This window comes from Oryctolagus cuniculus, chromosome 7, assembly GCF_964237555.1.
Source record: "Oryctolagus cuniculus chromosome 7, mOryCun1.1, whole genome shotgun sequence".
Taxonomy (NCBI): Eukaryota; Metazoa; Chordata; class Mammalia; order Lagomorpha; family Leporidae; genus Oryctolagus; species Oryctolagus cuniculus.
Window position 1 is genome coordinate 103,907,642 of NC_091438.1, and position 23,564 is coordinate 103,931,205.

At 37.2% G+C, this 23,564-nt stretch overlaps 1 long non-coding RNA gene across 1 annotated transcript in view; it reads right to left on the reverse strand.

Annotated features, from left to right (window-relative positions):
- The window catches only part of LOC127493440 (uncharacterized), a 222,817-nt gene that overhangs the window by 91,468 nt on the left and 107,785 nt on the right, over positions 1-23,564 (reverse strand). The window contains exon 2 of the long non-coding RNA XR_007923604.2: positions 6,145-6,209. This is a non-coding gene — a long non-coding RNA (uncharacterized lncRNA). The remainder of the gene's footprint in view (positions 1-6,144; positions 6,210-23,564) is intronic.

Consider the following 23,564-nt stretch of genomic DNA (forward strand, 5'->3'; position numbering starts at 1 on the left):
CTTTCCCAGGCACGTTAGCAGGGAGCTGAATCAGAAGCAGAGCAGCCAGGACCCAAGCTGACAATGTAATAAGGGATGCTGATGTTGCAAGTGGTTGGCTTAACCCACTGTGCCACAAAGCCAGCCCCTGGCTTAAAATTTTTTGAACCAGAAGTCTTCCTTACCTCCAAAACACTTGGTATACAGCATTGATATCAACATTAGAGCTCCCTGAAGTCTATAGAATTCCAGACTTTCTTCAGCACAACATTTCAGAAGGAGATGCTACCATGTTAACTAATGAAATACCTAATGCCAAAATGAGTTACCCTAAAGATAAAACTGGAATCAAATGTGGTAAATGCTATTTGTTAGGTTTTTTATAAGTTCTACAATTAACCATAAATCTTAGTCTCATACCATAGTTTTACCAAATAAAGGGAATGAGGAAAATACACATAATGGTCAACATCTCTCATTCACAAATTATGAATTCTCCCATCCAACTATAGGGGGAATAGCTAATTTACAAAAAACTCACAGGAAACCATTTCTCTGAGAATAGAAATGACATTTATTAGTATGTTCAACACGCAGTGTCATGCCTGTCGGGCACCCTGATGAACCACTATCAGGAGTAGTTAAAGAGGATCTGGGTTCCCTACTTCCCTTTCAGATATTTTCTAACTCTGACATCCTTAAGTACAGAGAGCCTCCTTTTTCCACCTTAAATTGGTCAGTTCCTCTGTTCTTGAACAGAAGAGTCCTATGCGAAACAAACTTGTTCCAGTCAGGTCCCCAGAGGCTCCCTCCCTGCCCCCTAAGGGCAGCAGGCCCCAGAGACATCAATACTGGGCACTGTTTAACCTTCATTCTTCTTTATCTTCCATAATATATAAAAGATGACTATAGAAAACTCCCTATTATGCAGCCTTTATTATCTTCTGCTAAAAAAACACCTTTTAAGAAAGTGGGAAAGTATGCTCTGTTCTGCAATATTTGGCATTGTCATTTTAACTGAATCACTTGTTAGGGCAAAATTGCTATAACCTGTAATAAATGTTAAGATGTCGGATGCATACTTGTACTGAATTAATATTTTATAGCTCCTCGGCCCTGTGTGGGCTGGCTGTTCTACCAGAGTGCTCTAGCACCATGGAAACGCTGGAAGATATTTTCTCTTAATTGTAAGATTGCTTGACAGATAACAGTATAGTACCATGGAATTAAATTCCACTGCTGATGAATTCTGATAAGCTTATAACCTACTTAATTATATTAGTTGGTGTTTTGTTTTTGTTTTATTGTTAAACATCACAACATCTGTCCTTGTCCATAATCAGTTTTTAAAAGCCTTTATGTCACTAAGTATTGGTTTGTCTATATAATTTTCATTAGAGAGAAGATATTCAGTTTTTCAATTAAAAACTCTCTCCATTTTTATAAAACCCAATCTATGAACTAAATAAAATCTTTTTTTTTTTTGGAAAAAATATATCCTTAAAGAAGAACAAAGAATTCTTCTAATGTGTTTCTTTTCCTGAACTATAATAGTAGTCACAATTATATTAGCTTTAAATTCTAATGCCAAAAAAATCAGCATTTTGCTAGGGAAACATATGTGATCTTAAAATGTAAATAACGTGTATTGTGCATTATTTGTGTCTAAAAGAAACATGCTATGCTTCAATCTTTCCAGTACAACAAGGTACAACAGAAAACATGTATTTTTCTAAGCTTAAGACCCCTCAACCAGCTGATTCAAGTTTTACTCTAATATTCCCTAGGCTCTGATGAGTCAAGTTCTGAAAGCGAGCATCCAAATCTCTGGGCAGAACTCCCTGGAAAAACATCTGCTAAAAATACTGCTAGGTATTCTTACTAGCTTGTCATTTTCCTCAAAACTGCTGTAGAAGAGGATTCAAGGAACTGCTTATATTTTCAATTTCTTAAAATGTTCTCTTTTGTCCTAGGATTGCTCTGTGATGAGCAATGGGTGGCTTGCCCTCCAGTCTTCTAACACAATGAAGTCTTCAACTCCATCATTTGGCGCCTACTAGATTCCCCTCATTCAGGTCCCTCCTCACATCAATCCTCCCTCAGATGTGTTCTGACATCACTGCCAGACCAACAGCAATCCAGGAACTGTGGTTCATCTTCTGACTTCGGTGTTTTTGGAGAATCTACCCACATAGGTCTACTTTTTTACTCTCCACAGAACTGAGAAGGATGGAAGCTAAAAAAGCAATACTCAAAAAATTCCATTGAAAATAGGTGAAGAAATATGTGATTACATTAAAAATGTTTCCATAACAGTGAGTTTACTGAGTGTAGAAATTATTCTCGGTTGGGAGCAACTGGGAAAAGTTTTTTATATTAAGGCAAGTAGCAAACCAAAGTGGAAAGAGAGACTAAGCAAAGTATAGTAGGTAGAAAAATGGTCCCCTAATGGCCACATTTGGATCACCAGAACCTATATGTGCTCACTACTTCACAGACGTAATTCAGCTATGGAATATGAGATGGGGACATTATCCCAGATTAGCTGAGTTTGTTCTAAAGAGTCCTTATAAGAGGGAGGTGTGAGTGAGAGAGTCAGAGGAGATGTAAGAACAGAGACAAAAGTACAGTAACATGTGGCCTTCAGCTAATAGATGTGGCAGCCTCTAGAAACTGCAAAAGACCAGCAGACAGATTCCCCTAGTGCCTCCAGTAATAGGACAGCTCTGCTGACAATTGGAGTTTAATCTACTAAGACCTGTTTGCAACTTCTGACTTGCAAAATAATAAATTTTTGCTGTTTTAAGTTGTTAAACTTGTGGTTATTTGTTACAGCCACAATAGGAAACTAATATCCAAAGATAAATGGGGAAGTATTTATTAATTGAGGGGAATGTTATCAAATACTTCAAAGTATGCAGTGCACAGGGACATTCAATGGAAGAAAAGATGGGAAGAATCACACTAACATTTTTCTTTCTGCTTGAAGTGCTTTCATATTTGTTGTCTTGAAAATATGATTCCTTAGCAGGCATTGTGGTGCAAAGGGTTAAGCTATGGCTTGCAATATCTGTATTCCACGTTGGAGTGTTTGTTTGAGTCCAGGCTCCTCTTGCTTCTTTTTTTTTTTTTTTTTTTAAGGGAAAGAGTTTATTGGGGAAAACCCAGCAGACTGGAGGGAAGGGGCGAAGAGGGCAAAAGAGAGAGAAGGAGACTGTAAGAGCGATTGAGAGAGAGAGAGAGAGAGAGAGAGAGAGAGAGAGGAGAGGAACTAATGAGGAGAGAAGAGAGAGAGCAGAGAAGAGAGACAAGAGGGGGAGAGGAGAGGAGAGCAGAGAGCGCAGAGAGCGAGAGAGAGAAGAGAGCCACGTGTAAAAAGAGAGATTCTCTTGCTTCTGATTCAGCTTCCTGCTAACGTATCCTGAGGCAGCAGATGATGGCCCAAGTTCTTGGGCTGCTAAAAACCCACATTATAGAACTGGATGTAGTTCTTGGCTACTGGCTTCCTCATGGCCCAGTCTTGGCTGTTAGGAAGTGAACCAGTAGACCAAAGGTTTCTTTTTTTCTCTCTCTCTCTCTCTCTCTCTCTCTGTCACTCTGCCTTTCAAGTTGTGAAAATAAATAAAGAATAAACATTTAAAAATATTATTCTCCCTAATTACCTGTTAGTCCAGGCATTATGATTTCTCCAATTTAAAAATGAAGCACCTATGGCTCATGCAAGTTAATTGCTTTGCCCAGGTTCACAGTTCCATTAAGTGTTACCGTTTTTTAGAAGCCAAGGTTGACCAAATTCTCATCTCTTTCCACTGCAGCTCATCATCTGCTCATACTAAGGCAAAGGGTGTAAAATTTTATACAGGTCTGAATATCAGAGCAAAGGGTATAAAATTTATTCCTTAGCAATAAATGAAAGGTCTATAAGCATGTAGTATCATGATTAATTCATGTACTCCCAATATATAAAGTGAACAAGAACAGGGAATAAAAATTCTAGAAACAGGTTAGTAAGAGATAGGAAACAAAGACCTAAAGTGAATGCATCAGTGGTAGTAGAGACTATTGTTTCATACAAAGTGGAAAGGCATGTTAGGCAGGTGCAGATAGAAGCATCTTTCTGGTTTACTATTGATGAAAATGTATGGTTTTCTAATATGTATATATCTTTGGACAACAAATTACTGTACATTGAAATAAAATAGGCCCTTTTTCTATATATATATGTGTGTGTGTGTATGTATATATATAAATATATAAATCATTGTTTATAAAATAAAAATTAGGTTTTTACACCCACATCAGATGGTTTGACTTTTTATCTTTCCATTTCAGAAGTTAGAAAAAAATATTAGCTTAAAACAATAAATGAATCTAAATGCTCTACTTCTTACAATACTTCAGTGCTTTTTGTCTCATTGAGGTCAACTGTCTGATTGCCAGTGAAAATTGGGAATGGAAAAGTGCCACTCTGTTCTATCCACAGTAATAGCAATCCACTCTCTAAATCGTCACCCTCTGACAGGATTCTCTTGACCTCATCCATCTCTCACCTTATTACCTGCCTTCCATTTCTTCTGTGCACCATAGGTAAGCTACAAAAAATATATCTGGGTGGCCGTCCTTGTTATGTATCTGAAACATTTGCTGCTGCATTGTGACATATTTATTGCCGTTATCCGCCCATCAGTTCTCATCATGCCCATTTTTTCAGTCTTCGGTTGTATTTTATTGCCTTGATTCCTAGAACTTTCAGCATTTTTTTTCTCTTTTCCCACAGAGCTCAGAATTCTGATACTGGATGTAGTAGGGTGAATAATGGGTTACCAAAGATATCTAAGTTCTAATCCCCAGAAACTGTAAGTAGGTCACCTTACATTTAAAAGCACTTGGCAAGTATGATTAAATTAAGGATTTTGAACTGGGGAGATTATTTTGGAGTATCCAGCTGGATTCCATGTAAAAATCACAAGAGTCCTTATAAGGGAAAGGGTCAGAGAGAAAAAGAGAAGATGATGGAGATAAGAGAGGAGAAAAGCTATGGTGTTGCTGGATTAAAAGGTGGAGGAAGGAATCACAAGCCAAGGAAAAGGGGCAGCCTAACGAAGCTATAAAAGGCAAGGAAACAAATTTTCCCCTACAGCATGCAGAAGGAACAGAGCCCTGCAGACTACTTCTGACCTCCAGACTTTAAGAGAGGAAAAAAAAAATCCATGTTGCTTGAAACCACAAGTATACAGTAATTACTTACACCAGCAACAGTTAACTTTTTGGTCCAACAACAAGAAAGAAGTCCCAAATGCCTCATCTTTTTTTTTTTTTTACATTTTCAAAATAAGATAAGAAATTGGAGCACCTTAATTAGTCTTAAATGATGTCCTATCATCTTATTTACTATTCATTATCTCCCTTACACAGTTACTGAAAGTGTTCCAGAGAGTTGTTTCATCTTGCAGTGTCAGTTGAGAAAACTGAAGACTGTGATCCATGCCATCAGACTTGAGAAATAAGCCATTTAAAACTTCTCCAGCACCTTCTAACAGCAGTCACCAGTCTTGTGAGACTGAAATCAGCTCATGTCTCATGGTCCAGAAGAGCCATTTAGAAAACTGATGTGAGTTTAAAAAAAAAAAATTGATGATGGAACTAAAATGCTATCTTTTTCATTCAAATCATGCCATAATTGGAAAATATTTTTAAAATTACTTTCAAAGGACCATACTAGGTAACCTACACTTCCTTCAACATTATTCAAAATGGATTCAAGCTTTTCCTTGATCCCAAGATCTAAAGTTTCCTTAATTGCCTTATGATGCTCACTGATCCAATATTTCTGACAGAGGAAGAGAAAATGGAAAGGAATTGGAAAGCAAGAGGGAGAATGATGGATAAGTAAAGGAAGAGAGATGAGGAAAAGCAAAATGATGACATTTAGATTCTCAGAATTATCATGATCTAAAAGTAACACCAACTTCTACTTTCTTCTCTATATACACAAAGGAGAGACGAGACAGTACATACTTACCCAAGATAATAATACTACTAGAGAGATACGGCAGTTCTACATGACATACTGCCCCTTAGACATGTCTAGCATGGACAGTTTGGAGAAAGGGGTCAGATACTAACAGTTTTCAAAACTTAAAGCTTTTAGCAAAACATCCTTACCATCTCACTTTTATCCCCAAATTCTGCGAGTCTAATGCCTTCCTCTCCCTGCATCTCTTCATCCCCTGAAATAAAGGAAAAAGGAAAATAATTAACATTTTTGAGAGCGTATTAATGTCAGAAAAAACTCAAGATGTTTGAATTTGTTACATTTTATCTTCATTATCAAAAGAGCTAAAATTTCTGAGTCTTCAATACACACAAGCTCTGGGCCTCATATGTTACATAATTTAGCCTATTTCATGCTCACCACTGCACTCTGAGGTTTATAGTATTGGTATCCTCATTTTGCAAATCAGAAAACTGGTCTCGGAATTTGTTGTGCTGTTTGCCCCAAGTCAAGAGGCTGGTAAATTGTAAGGCTGGGATTCTGTCTGACACTGAAGCCTGAGTTCTTAACCCTTGGTCTAAGAAGTAGGTACTAATTTTTTTTCTTTGTAGATAAAAATAATTTGAATCAAAGGAACATCAAGGAATTTGTATCTGTCTCCCAATCAAAAGAATCATATTTATACATATGATAATGAGATTTATATTTGGAAAGCAGAGAGTTCACTCTTCACTGACTTTATATTGTGATTTTGTAATACTCACCCCCAACAATTACACCTGACTGAGTATCCACAAGCTGAGAGAGTAAATTCTAGCTTCCAAAAAATACAGTAAAACTTAGAAAGTTACCCAAGGGCAAAATTAAGAGTTTGAAACATTGAAGTTAAAGTCTGAATTTGGAACAATTAAGTCTGTCAAGCACACCACATTTTTAATTTTTGAACATGCTTTTAATGGAAATGTTGTGTTATATAACTCCAAGGGTTTATTTCTCTGAGATCCAACTAATTTGCGAGATTTGCAGCAAGAAGAAGCTACTTACAGGGAAAGAAAAAACAACAGCAACTCACAAAAGTTTCTCTACCCAGTAAGTACAGTCTTAATGTGTGCATCCTTGTTTTACAGGCTGCCCCTCTGGCCACCACTGCTATATATAATCCTTAGGATTCACAAACAAAACACAATACATATTGCTTCTTCCTAGATCCATTTGCTGCAGACAATCAAGCCTCAAAAATAAAATCGAGGGTTCTTTTGCCCTGTTTTCTTTTGATTCAGGCATATGTTCACATACAAAATACGCAAAAGCCTATTATGTTTCTGATTAAAGCTTCTAATTTGAGCAATGCAAGGGCTAAACTTGGATACTGCAGAACACATCCATTTTATTCCTACCACTCTTTTAATATGTATGTGAATTTATCTGGAATTTGTGCCACACATACCTGTAATACCTCAGCTCGAAGAATATGAAATGAAAAAAGTGCAGCAAAGACAGATGTGTTCTGGGGAGAACTCAAAAGTAGCCACTAATGAGGGAAAACAAAGTCGTCATGGATGATGCAGCTGCAGTACTCCACTGTGTCTTTCTGGCGTTGCAAGAAGCTAAATGCATTATCACAATCACTTTCCGCAGCACTGAGACTTCAGCAGCTTCTCTCCCTTCTGTAGGTGTATCCACTTTTGGCTAGAGAAAAGCAGCTTATAATATTAAAATTCCAATATTGGACTTCAGCAAATAATGGTTAAAATGTATCTTGCAACAGATTTTTCCAGCAATCTTTTTGAACTGTTTTCAATTACAGTCACAAAGTGTTCAGTTGCAATATTCCCTTTCTCTTGATGACAATTCAGGAAAGCTACTATGTTACTTGCTGAGATGTGATGGGAATGTAGTCTTGGTTGACAGTAAATAGAATGAGAAAATGGGGAATAGGGTAGGAAAAAACAGCTGCCAGCTAAACAAAATACAGATTCTTCAAAAAGTTTATGGGAAACGAAATTAAAAGATAACTTTATTTTGGTGCAAAAGATTTTGAAATTCATGTTATTATTTTTTCATAATACACATTATCCATGAACTTTCTGAAATACTATCATACTGCATTTATGATACAGGTATCAAGTGAAGTAAAGAAACCTAGTAAAAAATTTGGCATAATTTAGAGCCACATTCTCCTGATATAGGATGGGGGTGTAGAGAAGTGAGGCCTACAGATTGAGCAGCCCAATTGGGTTTTGCCATGCTCTGAAACTAATGGTACAATAATCTGAGCCAACTAGGGACAACCATAGACTCAGAGAACAAATTTGGACAAGCCCCAAACTAACTTGGGCATACAAAATGCCCCTCTTCAGATCCAACAAAGTGGACCATTTTATAAGCATGGAAGTTATTCTTGTTTTAAGTCATTAGTATATCCAGAGGAGAAGCATGAGCTCACCCATTTCACCATGCAAAGAACTCTCTCTCCATGTGCCTACTATTTTGACAAGTAAAATGAGATCTTCATTAAATTACAGGATTGTGCATGATGATTTTAAGTAGTGATATATTATCTATGACTAAAAGCAGGCTTGGGATTGTTTTTTGCCATCTCCCCCCCTCCTTTGGATGGGAGGCTTGTGGAAAGCAGGCCTGGCCAACCAGTCTTGCACATGTGTCATGGAGAAAGAGGAACAGGACTTCCAGCAATGGCTTTCAACAAATGGTAATTTAGAACGTGTTGTGAGCCACCCAAAGGGAATGAACCTGAAGGCTATGTATGGAATATGAGACATAAAACCAGTTTCCAAGACTGAACCAGGTAAATTTCTCCAAAACAGTTGAGCTAGGGAGAATATTGGGAGTTGATATGCAAGGGCAGCAGCAGCTCTGAGTAGGTGAACAAAAACTTATCTAAAGGAACTGGAGAAAGTGAGAGTGGGTGAGGCAAGTAAGGTTTGATTGATCATAGGCATTTTTCACCCTCCACTGAGAGAAGCACGATAAAATAAATAAGGATCCATTCATTTTTATAGCACACTGCAAGTTTAGAAGCCCATTTCTTGCTAATCTTAGCCACCAAAAAAATAAAAATAAAAATAGAATTGAGATGTTGGGATCTCAGTTTCTTTTTTTTAAACTTTTATTTAATGAATATAAATTTCCAAAGTACGGCTTATGGATTACAATGGCTTCCCCCCGCCATAACGTCCCTCCCACCCGCAACCCTCCCCTTTACCACTCCCTCTCCCCTTCCATTCACATCAAGATTCATTTTCGATTCTCTTTATATCTCATTTTCTAAACCCACAACCAGCTGCCTGCTGAGGCTTCAGCCACTTCAATCTGTTCTTCAGAAATCTAGATCATCACACCCAGAAGATCCTTGCTATTACTGAACTCCACAGCTGGGCCCCAGATCCATGAGTGTAGACCAGTGGGTTTCCTGCTGTGTGCAGGGTAATAGTGTGCTCAGAAAGAATCTATAGAGTGGAATACTGAGCAGGCAAATGTCCAGGCCTCCACCCCTGATTGAACTAGTCAATATTTTATTGATTTCTGTATTAAACTTTTGCCTTAAATTTTACTTGTAAAGGAGTCTTCTGCTTAAAAAAAATAGGAAGTTAATATACCATTGCCCCATTGTCCTATGTATTGGTTGACTGTGTTTGTAAGTGGTATCGGACTGCTCTTGATTTGTAATAGCCTTTGGCCCTAAGATCTTTCTTGAGACCCTCTTCTTTCTTTGAATATCCTCTTCCTATAGGGAACACCTTTTGGACCTCCATTTCCCGAACTTTTTTTCCTAATGTTCCAATCCTCAAATGATTTTGATATCTTTCTGGAAACAAAGGTGCTATCCTTTCTCATGAGCAGGAGATCCGTGTTTATAACAGAAAGTTCTCCAAACAAAATTTGTTTATTTGTACCACCCCCATCATCTGGATCTGCTGCTCTTTGGTTTGTATTTCTAGACTCTAGTCACATCTGAACTTTTCCTGCCAGGAAAGCTGCTGCCTCTACCCTCTCCTCTAGAATTCCACTGGTCTGTAATTCTTGAAGAGATTCCCCCTTTGCTACAACCTTTGTCCTGGTGGCAGATTTTCCTCAAAAGAGATTTTAATTGGAATTGCTACTCTCCATACTTCATATCCCAGAGGGACAATGGACTCAGAGAAAATTAATGTGTACTAAACAATTTTCCCAAATCCTTTTTTGCTTTGAATTACTTGGGACTATATACTTTAACCAACAGCATAAACCTCCCTTCCTGCCACTTGTCTTTCTGGGGCTAGATGTACTTCTGTGCCCTACCCTGGCCCACCATTCCTTTTCTGCATGTTGAGCTGAGTTTTGGAAGCACAACTTTGTTTCTTAATTTACTTCAGCATCTTCTCCGAGGTTTTTTACTTTTACAAGTGACAAAAATTGAACTCAAACTTCCATAAGTTAAAACAATTTATGCAATTAAGATGACAGGGGATGCTAACTTCTGGCATAGCTGAATCTGGAGTTTATGTTATGAACTCATGCTTGTGTTCTGTCTCTCTCATTCTCTTCATTTCCCTCTCTCATTTTCTCTTCCTTTCCTCACTCTCCCTCCTTCCACCTCTATCTCCACCTCCCTCTTTCTTTCCATTCACTCTCTTCCCCTTAACCTTTCCCTCTTTCTTCATTTAATAACTCATCTTTCCCATGCTGGTCTCATTCTCAAGCTCTCCCATGTCTCAACAAATGTGGTCCTTAATGTCCTTAGTACCTGTGACTTTACAAAGAGGGACTTTTTTTTCAGCATCTCTATCAGTCTGTAGAACAGGATGCCAGCTGAATTACATAAGGTAAGTGCTTACCCACATGCCAATCACTGTGTCTGAAGAAGAGACCATCTCAGCCTAAACCTCCCGTTCCTCCAACACTCTCCCCATGCCAGGCTTCATCATGAGGAAGTTAGGGCCCATGTAATTGTCAACCATCTAGAATCACATGATCTGAGCTGGAGTCAATTTCCAAAAGGAAGCAAATAAAAATAAGAAACATATAAGAATTGCATTATTTGTTGCATTTCAATGTCTTTGTTCCTTTCTTCCTCTCCTCATTCCTTATTTAACAGTAAAAAAAATAACTATTATCTAAGTCAATGCATTTCTACTCTGATCTTTTTATATTCTCCCTCCAAAACTTAAATAGTAGCTTTTATTCTCATACCAAATTCTGAGTCATTTATCAGCTGAGTGTGGTTTTCCTTTTGGCTGGAAGCAAATAGCTCTAAGATCCAAAGTGTCCTATATGCAATCTTCTATTAAATTTCTGACTTTGTCCTTGTATTTGCAGTCAATTTTAAATTCTTTTACTCCACTCAACCCAAAAGAATAGCATATGCATGATATAATATAAGCCCTTATTTCTCTAGATTTTGTTTCTGCTGAATTCTTGCAATCCTCATCACTAAATTCACACTGTAGTTTTTTTCTGACATATATAAATCATGGTCTTCATAGTCTTTAAGTCCTTGAATATAAATATGATAGATAATAAATGAGAGTGAGAGAGAATCTAAGAGAGGTACAGCCATCTCACTACAAGTTGGAAGTTATAATCTAAATCAGAGACATGAGAGGCTCTACCTTCTAAGGGATGAATTCCTTTTCCTATCAGTGTTACACAGGTTAAACCTACATAGGACATCATCTATCAGAAACTCATCTATGTCTTAACATCATTAAATGAACTTGCCCTCCTAAATTCAGTACCTGACACACATACTCATGCTCAGCTGATAATTACAAAAACAGTAATCATATCTGAGAGGTAAGAAATGGCTCAGTCTCATTATATCCTCCCATGGTTTACTTACTTTTTACTCAAACCATTTCTCCCTTAAACTCCTCAGTGTTACCATCTTAGCCCTGACTAACTTGATCCTTCATGGGCCAGGTGACACAAATCAGTAAGAGATATCACATGGGAATCACAGAAGAAAAATGCAATAGAAGTTCAGAAGGAAAGTGATCAAAATGAACACAGAAAAGGAAAGTTTTTAAAGACTATACCAAGGGACATCTCAGGAAGAGTATTTGTCCCAGTTATGCAGCAGTTTTCTCAGAGAGATCCACTGAGCGACCAGAGGAAAATCTCCTTAGCCACCTTTGCTTATCTACAAAAGATACACATTTTATTTAAATCCCAAAATATAATAGTAATAAATCTATTTCATAAAAACCTATAGTGGTGAAGTTGAAATTTACATATTTAATCAAAGGAAATTTGTAAGTATATTCTATTTGCTGAAAATTTTTATTTTGGTCATTAAATTATTAAAGATATTTTGGGAGAAACAGAACTCCATTTTCAAAGAAAAATACTCAAAGAGCAGGATGGAATTGCAAACAGAACTTAGTTCAAATTCCACCTTTAAAGGGGAAATACAAGGCAAGTTAATGCCCCTGCGTCTCAATTTTTCACTCCAATAAAAAGTAAACATCTCCCGTAAGGTTGCTGGGAAGAACAATTTAGATACCAACACTGATAACTCAACAGATAATAGATAGTACATGGCAGGAATTTAATTATTAATCATAGTGGAATGATTAAAAATGGTGAATATTCCTTCCTTCTTGAATCTGAACAAGAATTTTAAATACATAATGAGCCATTGTCACTCACGTTAAAGTTCATTGCGAAAACAAAATTTTGAATTTAACAAAGCACAAATTCACTGGGATCACTTCCACTGTGTACAACTATATGGTTAGATTTCTAAGTTGTACTGTCATGCTTTACAAAGGTCTAGCAATCAACAACTCTTCACATACCCTATCTCCAATTTGAAGAACTTCAATGAAGTGCATTATTTTATATCCACACGTGTCAACATCATATCTTCTCCAGATGGCAAAATGACAGCAATAAACAGATATTGTTTCTGAGTCACTCGAGCATTACAGCTTCTTAGTAGATTACCACTGGGACCCAAATCATGATGTATCTTAAAAGTTCTTCTCTAGAAAAATAATTAACACATCTAATTCCTAAGAAATAATCAATACTCCTGTAAAGAAAATTCTTTGCTATTTTACAGCCTTTAATTTTCTACCTTTCAAGTTAAGAAAACATAAAACATACAAGGAGATAATTCATCTACATGACACAGTGCACATCATAGATACTGAGAACAGGCTCCAGCATGTAAGGAAGGAAAACGGAGTTCAACAACTTGAGATTTGGCCCCACCTTCACCACTCATCATCTTTGGCCATTTAATTTCTGTAAGCTTCCATTTTTTTCAGCAGTAAAATGAGAAAAATAATAATTACTTCAAAGGGAAATGTGTAAAATGTTAGATGTAAAATGTTAAGTCCAACACTTTCATTTGGTAGGCCCTCCAAATTAATTAATTAATTAATGTAAAGGATTAAATGCCTGAATGGGTCCTACAGTTACCTCTTCAAGAAATTTCCATCACATGAGGATACAAGAATACAGCAGCCTGTAACCTGACAATGAGCCCTCACCAGAACCCAATGACAATGGCAGCCTTATCTTGAATTTCAGCCTCTAGAACCGTGGGAAATACGTGTATATTGTTTATGAGCCACCCACTCCATGGTGCTTTGTTATAGCAGCCCAAACTGAAAAAAACAATAGCTGACCACAGAAATCTAAATGGCTATGGAAGACAAAAGTTATACATTCTGAGTAACTATAGAAAAGCTATTCCCAGAGTTTTCACTGTGATTTCTAATCCCTTAAGAGATCAAAACCAATATATCTAACTGTGTATAGTTCATCTATGCTGTCCACTTGAACTGTAAACAGAAGTGCTGAAAATTGATTGTATTATATTTCCCTCCAAAACTCCTTCTCACCCTATAATACATGTCCCTTTTTTATTGGCATCTCCATCTTATTAACCAAGACAGAAAACCTGGAATTTTTCAAGGTACTTTCTCTAGTACTTTATATAAACTTAGTTACTAAATTGTCTCCATTTTACTGTTATCACGTGTCTTCCAGTATCCTCTCAATACTCACTAGTAATAGCTACATGTAGAATCTTTTACCTATTTGATATCAATGAACTCTCCCACTCTAGACTTGTCATGCAGTTAATCTCAGTACCAAAACACTTTTCTAAGTAACAGTTATGGATCTCCATTGCTTAAAATAACCTTTCCAATACATATAGTTCCAAGCAGTTTATGGACAGGGCTGAAATGTGGGTAGAAATATCTCTGTGATAGAAGTTTGAGGAACAGAATTTAATTTAAACTTCTATTAGAGATCACAGGAAGTATTAGCATATTAATATCTGAGACGTCTCGCAGTAAGGAAAGCTGTTTATATTTGTGCAATTTGTGTGTCTTAGATATTTTGACCACTTAATATTACTTAATTTTCCATATAGTGTTCCACAGAAAACATTTAAGTGAATAATGGACTGCATAATGAAATATCAACTCATTGTCGTGGCATGTAAAGCCACTTACAAGAGGTTTACAACTTTATCCTCTAGTGTATTTATTAATCAATCAACTCTAAATATTTATTGAACAAGAGATGCATTATATACTAAGGATACAGGCAGCAAGACAAGGTTCCTGAACCAGAGTGTTTATTTCTAGCTTCTTATTGTTATTGTATTTTTTATTTCTTCAAATCTTTGCATATAACATGGCTGCTACTTATAATGCCCTTCCCCTGTTTTCATCTGGCAAACTCATCTGTATTCTTCAGCTGTTTACATCTTGAACTATGAATTCCTTGACCAGAGTATGTCATTCATTGACATTTTCTCCAATTAGCATTGTACTTGACACATAGCTCTATTCAATAAATTAATATATTAAATTCACAAATGGAGAGTCAGTGGTTAAGACATCAATTAAGATGCCTGCATCCCGTATGCAAGAGCCAGGATTTGTCCGCACTCTGCTCCTGATTCCAGCTTACTGAAAATGCACATCTGAGGAGGCAGCAGGTGATGGCTCAAGTAGTTGGGGTCCTGCCACCCATATTAGAGATGAGAATTGACCTCCTGGCTCCCAGCTTTGGCCTGGCCCAGGGAATGAACAAGTAGATGAAAATTCTGTGTATGTCTGTCTTTTGCTGTGTCTCTGGGTCTCAAATAAATATTTATAAATGGGCAAATAACTTAAGATATTGAAGTTGCTATATTTAATATCTCATAAATAAATTAAAACTTTAAATTATAGTTAAATTTTTATATATATAAATATATTTTGGTAATTGAGAGTGGTTTCAAATTTTAAAATAATAGCTAATTAAGGAGATGTTTATAACTGTCTTTTAAAATTTTTGTATTCTGACTTCTTATCACAGTTGCTTGGCATAAACTACAGGTACACCTGTCATATTCTTAATTGTACAAGAATTACTAATTTTCAGGAGTATTAAAAATTTTTGTATTACATGGAAATGGAAATAAAATAGCAATTAAAAACTGAAGTTAAATTTAAATGCTCTGATCTCAGGAAAACACAAACATACAGTAAAATTGCTTTGTTTTGTCACTAACATACACTCTAAGGGTAATAAATGTTCACATTTTGGTATTTTATGATCTTGATGATCATAAATGGAACCAGCATAGTTTGTCAATATGTTCAGAAGTCAGAAGGCTAAGTTTTCCTTTACACTACAACCAGGAGGGAGCAGGAAAGGAGAAAAAGGAGAGAGGGAATAAGGAAGCAAAAGGAAAAGAAGGAAGGATAGAGGGAGAAAGAAAAGAAACAAGAAGCAAAGAATAATATAATAGATAAAAGGGAAAAATAAAACAAATTTAAGAAAAAATATATCTAACTGGAACTACATCTTGGGAAAAAATTTTGGTTGGCCAGTGATTCAATATTTGTACATTTGATAAGTTGGGCCTCTTCTGGAACATAATTATGGCCAGTATTTATTAAATGTTTCTCACTTGTCTGCTGGGAATGTTACATTTATTATGATGGTTTAGTCCATGCAAGAACCGCCTTAAAAGGGCTTTATTATAACCCACATTGATGAATGAGCAACTGAAGTTCACAAAAAAGTGACTTGCCCAAGGTCTCAGAGCTGGTCATCATCAGTTTCAAATTTCAAGCAAGGAAATTATGACAGCAGCAGAGTGACCATATGCTGCTGTACACTGTGCATGTAGTTCATCGGCATAGCTGGTCTGGCTTGTATTTTGATTCAGGTTGACTGAATTCTGTTATGGTAAAATGTTGTGGAGTAACTGGCCTGCCCAGATCCAGACTGTCAACTAAATATATTTGGAAAAAAAGAGGTTGTTTTTACTTTCAAATTAAAACCCATTTATGCATTTGTGTACCAAACAGAATATTTACCAATAGTATTATATTTAAAAGCTTACTGATGCCTGTTGAAGATATTCTAATAACAATTTTCTTTTAAATGTACAGCAACTATATATTTCATTTAAAAAATTGAGGTGTTCAAGTAATACAGCATTATTTCTATATAATAATTACATTTTGAGCTCACATTCCATTAATTGTAGATACTCATTTTATTTGGGACTTTTCCAAGTTTAGATACTCATTTTATTTGGGACTTTTCCATCTCCAAAGTTACACCTGTATAGGTTACAAGGTTACACCTGTGTAGCTGCATTGGAAGGGACTAATGGAGAGGTGTGTCCGGACCCTTGAAGGTTACCAAAAGCACATCCTGTAAGACACACGTTCTCAGTCTTCAGTGAGCAGTACACATGAATCTCTGAAGCATTTCTCCACATTGAGGTCACAGGGCTTCTCTGGGTCCTGTTGCCATTCCTTGTTTCTCTTTCTCCCTCTCTCTCTTTCTCTCTGTCTCTATTTGGTGGTGTGTCTGTTTGTGTGTGTGCACATGGCAATGCTTGTGTGTAGCTTCCTTGCCCTTCTCAAACGCCTCTTCACTCTATGGAATGAAAGCCTATCTAAAGCTCCCTTGTTCCCAAAGGGACAAATATTATATGTTCTTCCTGATCGATGACAACTAACTGAGTACCAAAGGGGAAACCTGTTGAAGTGAAATGGACACTATGAGAAACAGTGACTTGATCAGCCCTTGTCCTGACTGTTGATGTACAATGTAACTTTATCCCTTTTAGTATTTTTTTTTGTTCTAGTACTATTGGTTGAACTCTATAATTAACACACAATTATTCTTAGGTGTTTAAATTTAACTGAAAAGTGATCCCTGTTAAATGTAAGAGTGGGTATAAGAGAGGGAAGAGATGTGCAATTCGGGACATGCTCAATCGGACTTGCCCCAAATGGTGGAGTTAGAAACGTGCCAGGGGATTCCAATACAATCCCATCAAGGTGGCATGTACCAATGCCATCTCACTAGTCCAAGTGATCAACTTCAGTTCGCAATTGATCACACTGATAGGTCTAAGAGTCAAAGGGATCACACAAACAAGATTAGTGTCTGCTAATACTAACTGATAGAATCAAAAAGGGAAAGAACGATCCAACATGGGAAGTGAGATACACAGCAGACCCATAGAATGGCAGATGTCCTAAACAGCACTCTGGCCTCAGAATCAGCCCTTAAGGCATGCAGATCTGGCTGAAAAGCCCATGAGAGTATTTCAGGCATGGAAAGCCAAGACACTCTGGGAAAAAAAAAAAAAAAAGAAGAAGAAGAAGAAGACCTAAATGAAAGATCTCTGCGAGTGAGATCCCAGTGGAAAGAACAGGGCCATCAAAGAAGGAGGTACCTTTCTCTGAAGGGAAGAAAGAATTTCCACTTTGACTTTGACCCTGTCAGAAAAAGATTGAAGTCTGCGAACTGAAAAGGCTTCCATAGCTTTGGCAACTCATGACTAGAGCCTAGGGAGATTACTGACACCATAAACAAGAGTGTCAAATTGTTAAGTCAACAACAGGAGTCACTGTGTACTTACTTCTCATGTGGGATCTGTCCTTAATGTGTTGTCCAATGTGAATTAATGCTATAACTAGTACTTAAACAGTATTTTACACTTTGCGTTTCTGTGTGGGTGCAAACTGATGAAATCTTTACTTAATATATACTAAATCGATCTTCTGTATATAAAGATAATTGAAAATGAATCTTGATGTGAATGGAATGGGAGAGGGAGCGGGAGATGGGAGGGGTGCGAGTAGGAGGGAAGTTATGGCAGGGGAGCCATTGTAATCCATAACCTGTACTTTGGAAATTTATATTTACTAATTAAAATTTAAAAAAAAAACACAAAGGAGCCATCTCAACTACACTGTGCTGCCTATCTACTAAGATAATGGGCATTAGGAGGTTTTGTTCCCTCCTTAGACTGTATTCAGAGATGAAAGCACTCTTGGGTGTCCATTATATTGGCCCAATATCCAGATCTCAATGTAAGGTGGAGATAAGTAAGGCACAAAGCACTTCAAATAGTTGCAAGAGTTGCCATGCTCTATTTTATCACTCAATCCAAGAAAATTTCTAGTCTCCAGGTGAAGAATAAACTGGTTTATCATTAATAACACTATTCTTCCAAATTTGCTTTTTTTTCCTATGTTTTGGACAAGTATTTGATTCTTTGTTTGTTCTCACTGTCCAACACCATGAAAGCAGAATTACTTAAGCTTTTTAGGTTGGGTTACAATCTGGGGAATTAAAGAAAGATACTCAGGCAAAAGAAAAAAAATACTGCACATCACACACGAAAAAATATGCTTTGTTTTCTACATAAAAATACCACTGTCCATTTATCATAAAACTTAAAAGTATTTGATAATCTTATATTTGTCTAGCTAGTTTCTGCATATGTTGTAAAAGAACTGGAGAATAGAAAAAGAATAATTCAGTAACACAACCTCAATGATGAAAGTGTCATTGTATAGAGTGTTGTGATGTACCAATCCCTGCTGCTACTCAGTGGTGTTCCTCTTGTCCCAGACACTCACAGAAAAAGAATTGTACTTGCATACATGTATATTATATGTATCAAACATTTTAAGTATGAAATGCCTAATACCTACCAAGTACTTTACAAGGCACTAGGAGTATAAAAGTCAATAATAAGGAATTTACAACTATTGCTCTGGGATCTAGAAAACTGGATAGAATGTTATTCCCATGATTATAGTTTAAAATGATTGGATTAACTTCAGCTTTATGATTTTTTTCCAATACAACACAGATACAATTTGAAAATAATCAACTGATGCAAAAATCTGTGGAAAGGCAGGCGCCTACAAGAGAGGAAATGCAAACAGTTACTTACCAGAGATAAATGCAACCAGACACCAGTAAGAATGGTTTATAAAGAATTATTGATATTTAGGTAGAAGTTATCTGCAGAATAGTAGATAGCTGGAGCTCACAGAGACTGCAAAAATTGAGCCTTGTGCAGGTTCACTTTCATTGAATTTCAGCACCCACCCAGAAGAAGCTCCTGCCACCTGGCTTCTGTCTGGCGCAGTCCTAACCAGAGGCCATTTGGGGAGTGAACTAGTGAATGGAATCTGTGTGTGTGTGCATTTGTGTGTAAAACTGTACCTTTTAAATAAATGTTTAAAAAAGAATAAATCAGAAAGATCCCTTAAAAAGTATATATTGTGGTTCAGACCAGGGGAGAGGAACAACAGTCATGCTGAAAGGACAACACACTCCACAAAATCACCAATTTGCTATCTACCTTGTGAAACAAAAGTCCTAGTCTGTGAGCCATAGGGACAAAAACATCACCACCCTCCAGATGGGGTGAAATATAGCTAGAGGAAGAAACCTAGGAAGAAGAAAATGATTCCTAAAGAATGATAAGTAGAACTGAGAAGTACATACTCCCCAAAAATATAACAATGAGACTTACTACAAATAGACAATGTTCCTCCGGTTGTCCATGCAGCCCAGCTGATAACTCTGAATGGCTATAGCAGAACACGGCTGGGGAGGTGCAAGAGAGCTGGCAAAGAAACTCTTTTGTGGAAAAACATAGATTGAAACCTGCAGCTGAAGGTCTAGAAGACATGGCTTTGGCAAATCAACCTCACTCCAAACATAAACATATAATTAGAGGAATTTGAAGCTGATGGTGCCCTGAGGGTAACCACAGAAACTATCAACCTTAAGTCCAACCCACTCCTGACCATTAAACCCCACACTAACTCCTGGGACAGGGTTTGCCATTTTCCAGGGCTGGAGAATATTTATCTCAGTCTAGACATTACTGAAAAAGATATTTGCTTTTAATCAAAAATGGATTACATACAAAAAGGAAGAAAAAATACTCCCAAAGAACAAAGCAATCAATGTCAGATTCATAAATGACACACATATCAAAAATACCTAAATTAACATACCAAAAGTTCTAATGGAAAAGACTGACAACATGGAAGATCAGATGGGAGATTTCAGCAAAGATTATGACTACAGAAAAAAATAATATAGAAATACTTGAGGGGCCAATGTTGTGGCATAGTGGGTTAGGCTGCCACTTGTAGGGCCAGCATCCCAAATCATGGTACACATTCAAGTCCCATCTGTTCAGATTCCAAACCAGCTTCCTGCTAATGCTGCTAGAAAGACAGAATAAGATATCTCAAGTACTTGGGCACCTGCTACTCATGTGAGACCAGGATGGAGTTCCTGGCTAGTTTTGGCCTCACCCAGACATGGCTATTGCCGCCATTTGGAGAGTGAACCAGTGGATGAAAGATTTCTCTGTATGACTTCCTCTTCCTTTGTCACTGGCCTTTCAAATAAAAACAAATATTTAAAATGGAAATATTTGAAAGGAAAAAATGATAAGAATATCTTTGACCAGCTGGTTAGTAAATTCAACACAGCTGAAGAACAAATCATTGAATGTGAAAATTCATTAGCATAAGTTGCCCATTATGAAATACAAAAAAAAAAAAAATGAGTAGGGGCAGAAGTAAACAGCTAAGAAATGTAGAGCAATATCAAATAGTTCAATAGAAAAATAATTAGAGAGCTAGAATAAGAGTTACCAGAGCCGGCACTTGGCACAATAGCCTAGGCCTCCACTTTTCACACCAGCATCCCATACAGGCACTGGTTCGAGTCCCAGCTGTTTCACTTGCAATCCAGCTCTCTGCTATGGCCTGGGAAAGCAGCAGAAAATGGCCCAAGTGCTTTGGCCCCTGCACCTAGATTGGAGACCCCCGAAGAAGCTCCTGGCTCCTGGCTTCAGATAAGCTCAACTCTGGCAGTTGCAGCCATTTGGGAAGTGAACCAGTGAATCGAAGACTTCTCTCTCACTGCCTCTGCCTCTCTGTAACTATGCCTTTCAAATAAATAAATCTTAAAAAAAAAAAAAAAAAAAAAAAAAGAGTTACCAGAAAATAGAATGAGGCATGCTTGGTGAAAATTCTTTGGCAAAAGAGACAAACAAAAAAAAAAAAAAAAAAGAGGAAATATTTTAGAATGTCCAGATTCTACTTCTAATGTCCCAGAATTTTCTAAAATTAATGACATTCAGTTAATGACCTTAGATTTAAGAAATTCAAAGACTCTCAGGCAAGATTAATCAAAAAAAGAAACACAATAGGCATATTATAGGCAAACAGATTATTTTTTTCTCTGCTAGATAAAGAAGAAACTTTACATATAGAGGAATAAGGACTAGTACAGAAACCATAAAGCCAGGCAAGAAAGAATACATCTTTTTTTTTAAAGATTTATTTATTTGAAATACAGAATTACAGAAAGGCAGAGGAGGCAGAGAGAGGTCTTCCAATCACTGGTTCACTCCCTAGATGACTACAATTATGGCTTTCCTAGGCTATAGCACAGAGCCAGATTGAAGTGGAGCAACCAGGACTCAAACTGGAACCCATATAGGATGCTGGCACTGCAGGTGACAGCTTTACGTTATGCCACAGCACCGGCCCCAAGAATACATCTTTTTTTAAAAGAAAAAAGATTTACTTATTTATTTGGAAGTCAGAGTTGAGGAGAGGCAGAGAGTGAGTTCTTCCATCCACTGCTTCACTCCTCAGTTGGCCACAATGGCAGGAGCTCTGCCGATCCGAAGCCAGGAGCTTCTTCCGGGCCTCCCATGCGGGTGCAGGAGCCCAAAGACCTGGGCCATCTTCTACTGCTTTCCCAGGCATAGCAAAGAGAAGTGGAGCAGCTGGGATTCAATCCAGCGCCCATATGGAATGCCGGCACTGCAAGCGGTGGCTTTAACAACTACATCACAGCACTGGCCCCAGAATATATCTTTTAATATGTAATGTTTAAAGCCATGAAAAGGAAAAAAAATAAATTTCAAAATTCTTTTTTTTTTTTTTTACACGTGGAGTTAGAAAGTGAGAGAGAGAGACAGAAGAAAGGTCTTCCTTCCATTGGTTCACCCCCGAAATGGCCACTACGGCCGGAGCTATGCCAATCCAAAACCAGGTGCCCAAGCATTTGGGCCATCCTCCACTGCCTTCCCGGGCCACATCAGAGAGCTGGACTGGAAGAGGAGCAGCCAGGACTAGAACCCAGCGCCCATATGGGATGCCAGCGCCAGAGGCGGAGGATTAGCCAAGTGAGCCACGGCGCCAGCCCCTCCATTTCAAAATTCTATACTCAGTAAGAATTTTAAAAATGAGTTTATGATAAGCATTAAAAGAAGTTTTATAGGCAGAAAGATAATGATGTAAGATCAAAAATGGAATCTAAACAAAGAAGCAAAGAATGCAACACTGGGAATAAAATAAAGGTAAAATATTTTTCATATTTGTAACTGTTCTAATCATATGATTGCAGCAAATGAAAACAGCTGCAATGCATTTTGTGCTTGTAACATACATAAAACTAAAATATATTACAAGAAGACACAAAGAAAGTAAAAGACAAGTCAAATGCTATAATATTATTTAGAGTATGATGTTAGGGATAGGATAAAATGCAGACTGCAAAAAATAAATCAATGTATAGTAAATGAATCACATAAACACATGGAAGAAATGGGGGAAAAGTATAGAACTAAGCAATTTGGAATACAATTTTTAAGAAGATACTGTAAAGATTAAAAACAAGAGCCTAAGTAGATTCAAACACCATCTCACAGGGGCACATATTACAAATTCTAAACTACTTTATTTGCATATGAAAGCTTAAAAATAAATAAATAAACATTACATATAGTGAGAGCTATGTGTCTTACTGTTGAACTAAAGATACGGAATGTACATAAAAGTATAAGACTAAAATGAACACTTTGGGATAGGATTGAAGTCAGAAGTATCTGGGCCTGCTTTGTGGTACAGCAGGTTAAGTTGCTATTTGCAACACCAGCATCCCATGTGAATGCCAATTCAAGTCCCAGCTGCTACACTTCGAATCCAGATCCCTGCTAATGCATCTAGTAAGCAGCAAATGTCCTAACAGCACTCTGGCCTCAGAATCAGCCCTTAAGGCATGCGGATCCGGCTGAAATGCCCACGAGAGTATTTCAGGCATGAAAAGCCAAGACACTCTGGGGGAAAAAAAAAACCTAAATGAAAGATCTCCACGAGTGAGATCCCAGTGGAAAGAATGGGTCATCAAAGAAGGAGGTACCTTTCTCTGAAGGGAGGAGAGAACTTCCACTTTGACCATGGCCTTTTCTAAATATGATCAGAGTCAGTGA